Consider the following 12,898-nt stretch of genomic DNA (forward strand, 5'->3'; position numbering starts at 1 on the left):
GGGTCTCCCTTGTGTAACTCTGCTATTAACACATAGTGAAATTATGGCTGTACCAGGGGTTCCACTCGGAGAAGAGAAAACAGTAGACCCAACACAGACCCTCTCATTCTTAGGGATTGAAATTGACTCCATTAAGGGGGAATGCCACATACCCAAGGAGAAAGTGGATGACTTACCAGGGACAATCAAACAAATTCCAGGTAAAAGCAAAGCTACCCTGAAAGAAATACAGTCACTTGCGGGGAAGTTCAATTTTGCTACTAGAATTATGCCACAGGTCCGGGTGTTTCACAGAAGCCTTGAAATAAGAATGAGAGGAGCAACCAAACAGCATCACCACATAAGACTGGGCAAAGAGATACAAAAAGACCTGGCGGTATGGGAAACATTCCTTAATAACTTCAATGGGAAAGTGATATGGCGCAAGCCTGTAAATGACACTGACAAAAGGGCCCTGTTAACTGACACTGCAGGGACAAAGCTTTTGGTATATGTTTTTACAATAAATGTTGCGCAGGCCACTGGCCACCCAGCTGGCGTGAACTAGGTTGGACCAAAAACATTACCTTGCTGGAAATATTTCCCATATGGATGGCACTTTACATATGAGGGGACGTGCTAAACAACACAGAGCTGGTCACATGGTCAGACAACAGGGCAGCGGTGCATGTGCTAAACAAAGGTGCTACATCTTGCACATTGGTACTAAAAGCATTAAGAGAAATTACTAAACTTAGCTTAAAACACAACATTGTTATCATTGCAAGGCACATTGCCGGTAAGGAAAATAAGGCTGCTGACTCTCTGGCCCATTTCCAGTTCTGTGTTTTCAGGGCACTAAATCCTCAAGCCGAGGGAGAGAAGACAGCTGTACCAGTGTGGGCAATCTTGGGATAAAACAAAGCAGATCACAGCACCCCAGTAAGAAAGGACCCCCAAGGAAAAACCCCACTCACGACCATTCTCAAGTAAAAGGCACAGCGGGAAACAAATCACGGCCCCCCACACCAACAGGTGAGCCCTGGGGGGTCCTGGGGGATCTGGCAAGAATGCCCTCACCCAGAAAACGGCAAAGTTGTACAGTAAATGCCTCAAATAATTTGGCGATATAACCAAAATCACCAACATCAAGGACATTCAAGAAAGCCGCGTCAATGATTTCATGGAATGGGCCTTCAGACAGAACAAAAAGAAGGCATGGGCATCCTCCCACTTGGCAGCAGTGGCTTATTACACCAAACTGGCAGGGGGGACTGACCCCACACACAGCCCATTGACTAGATATGCCTTGAAAGGCTGGTCCAAACTGGAAGGGGTAAAAAGAGATACCAAACGGCCTCTGAACTTTGCAAAGCTAAAAACCTTAATAGACAGCTTGCATAATGCATATGAAACAGCCCTATTTAGGGCAGCCTTTACACTTAATTACTTTGGGGCTTTTAGGATTAGTGAATTTGCATCTAAAAATACAAGTTCAGATGAGGGGCTGGATGTATCTGACATCAAGCTGAGGAAAGAGACAATGGCAATAAAACTTAACAGATTTAAGACCGACCAGATGGGTAAAGGAAGGATTATGAATCTCTATTGCATAGAGGAGGCAGAGTACCTCCCCATTTGCAACACCAGGGCCTTCCTTGGAAAACGCCCACGCCTGGGTGGCCAACTCTAGACACATAAAAATGGGTCCTCCCTTAGCAGATTCCAGTTAAGGTCTGTCCTTAAAAAAGCCATAAAGGCAGTGGGATGGGACCCAGCGGAATGTGGGTCTCACTCCTTCAGGATCGGGATTGGGAGCTGGAAATCTGGGGTGTACAAAAAATATATTAGGAAAGACCTAATCTAAATAGTTACACCCCCTGCTCGCTCCACACAGGGGGACCTCCATTAAAAACTGCATGGATCGTGGGCCACTCATTCATCACACGGGCCAGCAGATTGCTAAAGGAAACCCAGGAAGGCCTGCATTTTAAAAATACAGTAATTTACTGTGCTGGGGTGACCAGCATGACAAGCTCGCCAGCCTACTGGGAGTCAGCGCCCCTCCCCCTGACTTCCAGATAATCCACCTCAGAGGCAATGAGTTGGACCAATTAGGAAGAAAACCGCTATTGACAGAAGTGTGCTCCTCACACAGAATCACTGCACACTGTTGGAGACCATTGGAGCTCATGATGTCTGAAATCATCCCGCGCCAACACTGGCAGGGAGCTGAGTCCAATAAGGCAATAGAAATTTCAAGCCGTAAATTAAACAAAGCATTGTCCAATTTCTGCACATTTTCGGGACTTACATTCATAAAGCACGGGATCACAGTACACAATAAAGCCTTATTTTGCAGTGACAAGGTCCACCTCTCCATTGAAGGGATGGGGAGCTTTACAAGGGACATTTTTTGGACTCTGGCAGAGAGGGGCTGTTCATAGTGTCCAATTTTGGGGAGATGTGAGGGGAAGCCATGCTGCACCCCCTCAGGGTGGCGGCAGGGATCAGCCTCGAGTTGGCCCTACGTGGGAGTAGGGTCCTCCCTCACCTTATCCCCTGATCCTCAAAATATTTGTGTTATGTTTTTTTATTATGTTTATCATTTGGTTGGTTGGTTTTCTTTGCATCATAGCTAATGATACAATAAAGCTTGTGGCCAAAGTTTTTCTACCTTACTTCTTGTATGGCCTCCTATTTATGGTACTGTCATTAATGTCACCTGCCACACTCTGCATGGCTCCCCCACACTAAAACACTTCCAGGCTTATAGACATGGGCCCTCCGAAGATGGAAGGCCCAGGGGCATAAGAGGGGAGGTGGGATTGTTGTGGGTTCGGACACGGGTAGCACCTTCCAGGTGCTGGCCCATTGACATGCAGATGTTAGGGTGGGCCACCAGGCCCCAGTAACAATGGCGACCCAGACTCATGAGCGACCATACTGCGAGAAGGTGACAGGGCCAGTTGACAACATGTAGTCCCTGCCACTGACACCTCACATCAAAGGCTCCCCTCCCTTCCGGACGGATGTGGAGACAAGGGGCCTTTCATGCATCAAAGGGGGGGGCTACCCTGCCCTCAGGCCAGTTTTAGCCTATACCTGAGGAGGGCAGGGCAGCCCTCAGTCATCTGTTTTCCCTGCTCCAGCGCTGACTGGAGCTGTGCGAGATTAATTTAAAACCTCTCTTCCTCCCGCTAAATAGACATACTACTGAATGGTAAATAGTGATCAAATAGGACAATTACTAATATGGAAAATAGAAAACCCCAAGATAGAGCGGGCACCAATTAAAATATATAGTTTCACAGGAATGCTCAAAGTAAGAAGTTATCATATAACTCAACAAAATAAATTATATTTTCTGAACCACTAGGGCAGGTTGCCAAACTTTTGTTAAGTTTGATGAAAGCCGTTAACCCAAGAATCATCCACCAAGGAGGAAAAGGCATAATAATAACCAAAAAGGCAAACGCCACATAAAGCTAAAAAAAAACAAATAACCCAAACACATGGGCATATTGCCAATCTTTAGGTAAAGTTTGATGATAGCTGAAGCCCAGTAAAATGCCTCACTGAAGTTAATTAAATAACCAAGCCATGTGGCAGGTTGCCAAACTTGAGGTAAACTTTGATGAAAGCTGAAGCCTGGGAAAAATGCCTCATAGGAGTTAATCAAAATAATCAAACCACATGGGCAGTTTTCCAGACTTGAAGTGAAGTTTGATGATAGCTGATACCCAGTAAAATGCCTAAATGAAGTTTATTTAAATAACCAAACCACATGGGCAGGTTGCTAAACTTGAAGTAAAGTTTGATGATAGCTGAAGCCCAGTTACCCACCACTAAGGAGGAAAAGGCATAAATAACCGAAAAGGCAAACGCCTCGAAAAACTAAAAAACAATTAAATAACAGAACCACAAGGACAGGTTGCCAAACTTGGATTAAGTTTGATGAAAACCAAATACCAGGAATCTACCACTAGGAATACGTAATACCTCTCAAGGGGCCAAAATCCAAAAGGGATCATAGAGGGAAATTAAATGCTTATATAGACCTCAAGATGGGTAAAAATTCATAAAATCAGGAGTCAGGCAAAATGCCGCTCCCGGACGCATGGTAAAATGATAAAGCCCATCAAGGGGCAGTCCCAAAAATTTATTCAAGATCAGGATTACACCAGGACTGTAAGTTGAAAGAAACTTTGGGAGAAAATGAATGCCGCTAGCGAAGCAATGGAGTCCATTTTTAATAACGACTGCAGTCATGAATGTCAATAAAAGCAAAGAAGATAAACCGGACACAGCTCACACGCTGGGTCTAGAGAATGTCACAAGCTTTTGTATGAAGGGCGGCAGGGATCAGCCTCGAATTTGCCGTAAGGGAGAGCAGGGTCCTCGCTGACATGATCCCCTGTTCCCCAAAATATTTGTGTTAGGTTTTTTTATTGTGTTTATCATATGGTTGGTTGGTTTTCTTTGCACCATAGTTCATGATACAATAAAGCTTGTGGCCAAAGTTTTTACACCTTACCTCTTGTCTGGCCTCCTCTTTATGGTACTCTAATTAATGTCACCTGTCACACTCTGCATGGCTCCCCCACACTTAAATACTTCCAGGCTTATAATTCCACTGCTTAGCCGGCTGTCTTCAGACTTGGAGTAACTTGGACATGCCCTGAATACTTTCTTGTTCCTGGACCTTGTCCATTTCACAGTTAAGGGCTTCCACTTTGAGTGCTGCGTAACCTGACATGCGAGTAGCTCTCCATTATGGCAGAGTGATGAGCCTGTCCGCCTCAATTGATGACGGTCCTCTCCCAGAGGACTGCCACCACGAGGAAGAGGCTTGTGCAGAAACGTTACCACTTTCGTAGGTGGCGAGGCCAACACCTGACACAGAAGGACACAGCTCTGTGCAGGTGCCGGGAGCACCCACTCTATGCTTTGTGCGGGCCACATTTATACTGCATCCCAACATAAAACTGCTTTACTTTTGGCTGTCGGGCGGCTGATTTATCGTCCAATCCACTGGCCCACTTCCATCAGGGGCGCAACGAAACCTACATTTCGGGGGGGGGACTAAGTGGTGATGGGAGGGGCCACTTCAGAAAATAGGCAGGGCAAATTTGACGGCTCCACCCCCACTATTTCCTCCCCCATGGTCAGGTGTGGGGACCAACTTTTTAAAGCTCAATATGAAGAGAGGCGATTAAAGTCTTTCTTGAAAGTAGCAGTTTTAAAGTTTTACTGCATTTGTTCAAGCACATTTTTCTGAACACAGTAAAACCTTTACACCGCCAGTTTCTGGGAAAGGATTCTCTCACCTCTCTGCTTAACAAAATGCAAGTGTACGCATCCAGGGGTGCACCCAGGCTAAAATTTAGGCGGAGGCTAACCCTTCAAATGTTGGAAGAGGCGCTAACTTTAGAGACGGTGGAGAAGTGGCAAAATCACTTGCGTATGGGCATCTAACTTCTTTACTCATTGTAATGATACTACTCTAGTGCAGCTTCAATGTTACAATCAGTTAACTCTCTCAAGTCTAAAAACACTCACTTTTTGCAAATCCTGAAAGTCCTAGAAAGTGTGAAAATGGCAGATGGTGTGCAATGAAAGACTCAGTATCATAGCATAACAGGACATTGTAGAGCGTTGGGCAGTACTCTGGACGGCCCAAGGAACTTCTGTGGCTGGGAGAAACAGGGGAGAAAAGGTAATGTTGGCTCTATGACAGTTAGTCAGCTACACTAGAATCTCTGATGCACTGACTGGCTGGTGAGACTATGTCTACCAGTCAAGTCAAATGATAGAAGACGGGGTGAGGGTCAGTGCAGCAGTAATGCAATTCTATGTGACAGTATTGGAGCCACTAACAGAGGAGGAGCACCAGGGTACACCAGTGTGTCCCTACACTTATTAAAACTGTCCTATTGTAATGGTGTAAACGTAATCACTTATAAGCAAACCCATTTTTGCAGTTGAAGTCAGGGCAAGATTACATTATTTACCCAGGATCACACACTTGCACTAAACAGTGAACAGGAATTTTAATCCACTCTGCAATTTGGGCACGGCCCCCTTATTCCATGCTTTACTTGGAACAAACATTTAAATTTTGGGTGTCAAGACCTACAATAATACTGTCCTATAGAGTTTACTTGCAAAATACACAAATTGCATAGTAAAGCATCATTGCAGCATGTTGGACCAAAATAATGTCAGTGTACCTTTTTTTCCACATCATGAATGGAAAACTATAAGATGCAAAAGACTAAATATCTATTTACCCACTTTATTTTCAGCGCTTTAAGACACACAATAAAAAAAGTTGTGTCATAAACTCAATTAGGTTTGGATATTCTTCACAAACCTCCAACGTGTTGTTGCGCATGAATTTAAGAACATTAAACTAAGGACATCAAAGCAAACGTAACTTTTTAGCATATCAAGCTTTTTTCAAGGTGACTGTGGTCTTTCAGTTGGAAATCCACCAACATACATAAGAAATGCTATGCTGCAGATGACAAAAGAAACGTGTTGTCGAGTTCATTAGGACACTGGCTGCAGTGCTAGTGACGCAGCCTGTGTGTCTCTCTATGACTCTGGGAAACGGGCATTGCTTGATCATCGAAACAAAATGTGCCCAGAAGCATGTTCCTGATCCTTTGAACTGTTAAAGGGCATGGAAGCCGCGCCCCTAAGCTAACATTTCAGGGGTGGGTTCAGCCCAGTCAGCTCAATGACGTTGCACGCCTGACTTCCATTGAATGCCCAGAAACCATTGAAGAAACAGCTGCATCACTGCAACCGCATAAAAGGTGAGAACTGGAGGCCAACCAGGTGACCTCTTTGCAACCTTTTCAGGAGACCTTGCTCTGGAAATCCGTTGATCACGTGATGTCACTATTATTTGGAGTGTCATGCAAGTGTTAAGGTAGGAACTTGTTGTTGGCTGCTCTGAGCAGAGAGTCTGGAAGGACTACTTTCTGGATAAGGATTCCCTCCAATCAGGTCCCTGTCGATTACACTGGTGGTTATATGTGTTGGGAATTTCTGCTACTGTTGGGTTTTGTGGAGCAGCTTTCTGCATTTACAGTCTTTTCTAAGAGGTGGGTTTTTGTGGTATTGTGTTTCAATGCAATTATATTCTCACAAATCGCTTTCTGATGCTTCCCTTTATTTCATTCCCTTCACTTAATGCTCAGGCTGGAACCGAGCGGAACCGCAATGGAATGGGCCAGATGTTGGTTCTTGCGCAGCTGCGCCACGGCCTCCCCCTGTCCTGCCTGTAGGTTGGATGCCCATGAGAACACTGGAGCTCTCTTGATTACACTGCACTCGTCTGGTGCGTGCTCAGGACACCATGAGCCTGGCAAGGAGCACAGTGGGGAGGAGAAGATACACCATGCGCCCTTTCGAAAGCACAACACAGCACTAATGCAGTTCACAGTCCTTGCATGTGCCTGGCAAGTTCTTTTCCCTTCTGGGGTGCCTTCTGTCATGTCTCTTGGAGTGGAGTCGACAGCACCTCTTGATTATATTGTTTTTCAGCGTCTTCACGATGCGCCTCCACTTCTGCTTGATTGTTCACGCCGTAGGCCACGTCCACTTTCCCCTGGATATCCCTCCTTTCCAAGTTATTTTCTTCCCCATCATTTTCTCTCACATCTTCAGTTTTGCGATTCACTGTAATTTTGTTGCCAATGTTGTCCTTGCAGTTTCAGAATTCCAAGTGCAGCTATCATCAGTGCCAACGAAATTCTTGCCAATTCTACCTTGGAAGTCATTTAGCTATATATATTGACTTGCTTTGACTTTCTTCCGAAGACTTAGCTTCACTATATATCCTTGAGCTGATCAGTTAATAATTGGTGAACTTTGTTTTACTGTTTTTACCTTTTGTGGAGGAATGGATGGTAGGAGTGGGCGGGATCACAAAAATATTGATGAAATGTTGTGTGTGGTGGGGGTACCCTGTTCAGGACAACAGAGGGGGCAGAGGGGAAATAGTAGACTTGGAGAACCTTGGGGTGGCACTAGCAGGGTGAAGGGCCTTAGGGGGCGTTGAAGTTGCTGGAAATAGAAGCCATGAATTACTGCATTTTTGTTGCTGTAATGAACTTAGATTCTAATCAATACTTCAGCAATAATAAGCGATTCTAAAGGCTGTACTGTGTGGTAATATTTCTATGCCACAGTGGTATTTTTCATGAATTGCTACTTTTTTACGCATCTTGAGCATTAAAATGTACATATGTATCTGCATATTCCCGTGTTTTTCCTAACAAGCTCGGAATACTGCAAATGCAAATAGGTTCATGCACCTGCAGAGAGACCAAACAATAAATCAAGATATTTCTCATGTTAGAGGCCACACCACGAAATACCTCTGATGCAGCACACAAGAGCTAGTTTGGTGGCTAATTCGGGGATCAAAACATCTCAAGTCTTAAAACAAATGTCTAATGCAGCAGCCCTCATCTGGTGTGCCGGGTGCATCCTGTTACTGGAACTGGCAGCAAACTAGTTAGCGCTGCTGATTGTGATTGTGATGAATCAACTTCCGGGGCACCAGTGGTCCAGCAGTGAATATCGGTTTCTAAACCATCAATCATCCCCACACCTCTAGTGCACCAGAGGGGATCAAACAGATTGGAAAGGCAAGCAAAGTATAAACCACCTTATCCAATTTTGGTAACATGGAGGGAACGGCAGGCTTATCTCCAAAAGGTCATGGATCATTGGTTAGTTGCAACACAGCGAAAATACAATTATTACTGAATGATAAAAGGGACTGTCCAGTCAAGGTTGTGTACAAATATCTACTTTATTATTATCACCATAGACAGTTCTAGCAACACTACGAAATACAACCAACCAACCCTTTAGAGGAATGTCGAGGATAGACAGTTTCAAAGAAGGAAAAGGTGTGTGGATGGGACTTCAATCACCTTGACCCAAACACGCCTACAACTCAAGAAGTATACAAAGCTGTGGGGAGTGGTCAGATGGTGTTGCAGGACGAAACTAACCCAAGTTCCAACAATACCACATCAGTTCACATCTTTTATACAATTTTGCAGCAGTTACAACATTTCCAAAATACTTTATTGCAATCCACCCCCATCTTTTCCACCCCCATCTTTTCCCAAATTCTTACATTTTAATTGGCCAGTTTATCTCAACAATTATCTACATATTATATTCATAACACACCTCTTCTTATAATTCGACTGTAGTAGGTCATGACGACAACACATGGTAAAACATTGGTATTGAAAACATAATTCATTACTAGCGATAACTGCCATTAAACTATTTAAATCCTAATTCTTGATTTGCACATGGCTCGCATGAAAATTTCCCACAATATGAGGAGGCTGGGTGAATGATTTCTCTTAGTCTGTGATGCTATCTCATTTCCCAAGTCACTGTTCCATTAAACCTTTCGAATCTACAAAGCTCCTACTGTAACTCTTAAATGGCTTTAGGCACTTAGCTTACCCCGGGTTTTACTTCAGATAAAAGTAAATAAGGAAACTCTTTTGGTCATGCTCTCAAAGAGTAGGCAATTATATCTACTATCTACGATAATTATCAGACCATGAAATTCAGCGCTATTTCTGCAGCTTATGACTGCAAAGATTGAGATTACTCATTTACCTGCCTTCTGCCATCTGAAAACCTGTTTAGAAGTCACTGTGTTCTGATTCATTGTGAAAAGGCCACTAATATTGAGATTCACAAATTCCCCATGTATTCATATTAAAGTACTTTTTTTCCCATTTGGTAAATTGAATTTTTGAAAAGTTTTTTTTAAATTAATCTGTTATAGTCAAAGCATTGACGTTTCATATCACATAAAACAAGACTCTTCATTCAGTGTTGTTACATAAATAAGTATATCAAGATAACCGTAAGGGAGGAAAACTATTAAACAGGATAAAAATTAAACTAAACACCAGTTCCAACCTATCCTCAGGGAAATTCTTTATACAGATCTAAAAGTTTCAAGACTTTGATAAGTTCCAAAGATTGAGATGCCTCATGCCCTGAGGATAGTCTGTGCCAGAAATCCACTTTGTGCAGCCACCCCTGAGCATTCACAAAGTGATAAAAGGCACAATTCATTATGTTTCTCCTACCATGACATTTAATTAAAACATGAAACAACGAGGAGCTTGTTTCATTCAAACAGAGAAGGCCCCATTCTTAACAGGTCTTATACTGGATCTATATGCCACGATTCCTCCCATGTGTTGAACATTTAACCAAAATCTTAAGAGAAACCATCTACCTTGACTACACAGGAATTTTATCAGGTACTTCGGCAGGGCCACGGTTGATTTATCCAACCGAGAAAAGCTACAGGGCAATATTGATGATCTCATTCCATCAATAGTCCTGATCCAGTCTCTTTCATTTAAAAGCCTTTTAGTTTGTGTCGGCTCTTGGATCAGGTCCTCCACTTTTCATGGGATTGCTGCCAAAATATACTTCTGTTTTTGATTCAAACCTCTCGAGAAAAGGATGGTTTGCCTCTCCTCTTCTATTAAAATGTCCAAGTAGAGAGATTCAGCCCTTAACATTTGTATCATCCTATACAGCTGCAAGAGTCTCCACTCCATGCTAGCCCTAAGAGAGTAGAGACCAAACTCATACTGGAGGGCTGCTATGGGAAGAGAAGAGGGGTGTCCCATAACATTTTTCCAGAACCTACAGTATAGACCAGAGATCTTCAAACTGTGGGGCGCACCCCACAAGGAAGGCACGGCTGCATCCCTGGGAGATGGGTGGAGGGTGCGAGAGCCCAGCATGAAATGTTTAAAAAAAAACAGTTTTGTTTGTATTTTTTTTTAGATTGGAGGAAATGGGCAGGTGAGGCTCACATGGTCTGAATGGAGCACAAAACTGTCTCTGGCACCAATGAAAAAGTGGCCCGCAGTTGCAAATTGATATTCACTCCTTTGGACACAGACTGTTTGAATAGTACCCAAGGGGGTGTTTTTATGTTAAAATGTAAGCAAAATGTGATATTTAAGGAATACTCATTCAGCAACAATGGTCAAAATTACGAGCTGCAAGGTGAAGTAACTCATGAAACTGGCCCACATTAGCCACAAAAGTGGCCCATTTTGACTGGCCTGCACTAGCATTTTGCACTTTTTGTACTGGCATTGCCTTATTGCCCTGTAGGCCAGTCCGAGCCTGGCGGCTCATCCATGATGGGTGAGGGGGCAACCACCCAGTGGCCCCTCACCCATTATGGAGGAGCTCAGGAGCCAGCCCAGTGAAACACTGAGCACTCCCTCAGCTGCTTTTTCCAGCTGAGGGAGTGCTCCTGAACTAGCTGAATTGTCAAAGGGAAATACTTTTTCCCTTTGACAGTTCAGTTCCCCAGCTGCACATGCTCACTGAGAAATGCAACGCTGGGGGTGTTTTGTTTCGTCAGCCTTGCATAGATCATTGGAAATGCTGGCTGTGGTACTACATGTCTGGATGTGCGAGGGGGAGCTCCTGCGCCTCCTCGCAAATACGGACAGAGCAGCCTGGAGTGGGACATTTCAGCACCCACACAAAGGCCCCTGCAGATGATACATTTATGTTTTTAAAAAAAAATGTAATATGTGTATGGATGCTTGTATGCTTCTTTTATGAGTGAGTGTATGGTGATGGTGCTCGTGTGAATGATAACATTCCATGCTTTTCCCATTTGCCCCCAGCACCTTGCATGTACACATAATCATGCTGATTGTGTTAGGCAACTCCTCAGTTGTACTGGACACCCGACATCTGGCCATCATCATTGGGTCCTCTCCGCATACCTGTTTTACCAGTCGGGAACCTAGGAGTTCGTTTTTCTGCTACTCTGACTATGGATGAGCAGGTTGGCGGGGTCTGCAAATCTGGCCACTTCAAACTCTGGGTTCTTCGGAAGGTTCGTCCGTTTAGTCCGGTAGCCTGCCTGGCTCCGGTGGTGGGAGCTTAGTTCTCAGTGTACTGGATTATTGTAATTCTCTTTATCTGGAGCAACCCGGCTACCTCACTAGACGTCTGCAGCTACTTCAAAATGCCACTGCGAGATCCATCATTCGCCCCACCTTTTGGAGCTCATATGACTCCCTTGCTGAGACAATTACACTGGCTCCCTGTCTATGGTGTGGGAGCAGAATATCTGCAAGTTAAGTTCACCCCTTATCTTCCTGCTCGCACTCTACGCTCCCAAACTACCCAGCGTGTGGCCGTACTTCGCTTTAAGCTGGCTCACAAGGGAGGTTGTGCCTTTTCGGTGGCCACTGCTCAAGCCTGGAATACCCTATGCCTCTCCTTGCGTGATACTACTGATCACCTTGTTTTCCGCCAGAAACTACAAACTCTGCTTTTCTAACTACTTCCTGGCAGCATGTCTCTCCCTCCTGAGCACCAAGATGCCTCCGGGCGAACGTGCACTTTCACAAATGCCTATAACAGGCACTGTGGGGCCCAGGGGACAGGGATGGTATCTTTTTACTGGACATCTATCATAGATGTGCAGTAAAAACATATCATGTCTGCCCCCTGGGCCCCCCAGCGCCAATTGCAAACTGTTTGACTCTTTACCCATTTTTTTAGTATGCTTTAAAATGCAAAATGTTAACCCTTTATTTGTACGCAGTTGACAGGGGGAAACCCCAAACCCCCTTTATTGGTTCAGGCACCCTTGCTGTGCTCGGTCGCTATGGCATATCTGGTGGAAATATTTATGCCCCCCCCACTTAAAAAATTCACCAGCCGCCACTGGCCCTGGGACTGTGCTGGGAGCAGGCTGGGGGAGCCCAGGGACTGTGGTGGGAGCAGGATGTGCAGCAGCCATGGGACAGTGGTGGGACCAGGGTTTGGAGAGCCCAGGGTCTGTGGTGGGATGGGGAGAGCG

Source organism: Ambystoma mexicanum, chromosome 3q (genome assembly GCF_040938575.1).
Source record: "Ambystoma mexicanum isolate Mex_15411 chromosome 3q, UKY_AmexF1_1, whole genome shotgun sequence".
NCBI lineage: Eukaryota > Metazoa > Chordata > Amphibia > Caudata > Ambystomatidae > Ambystoma > Ambystoma mexicanum.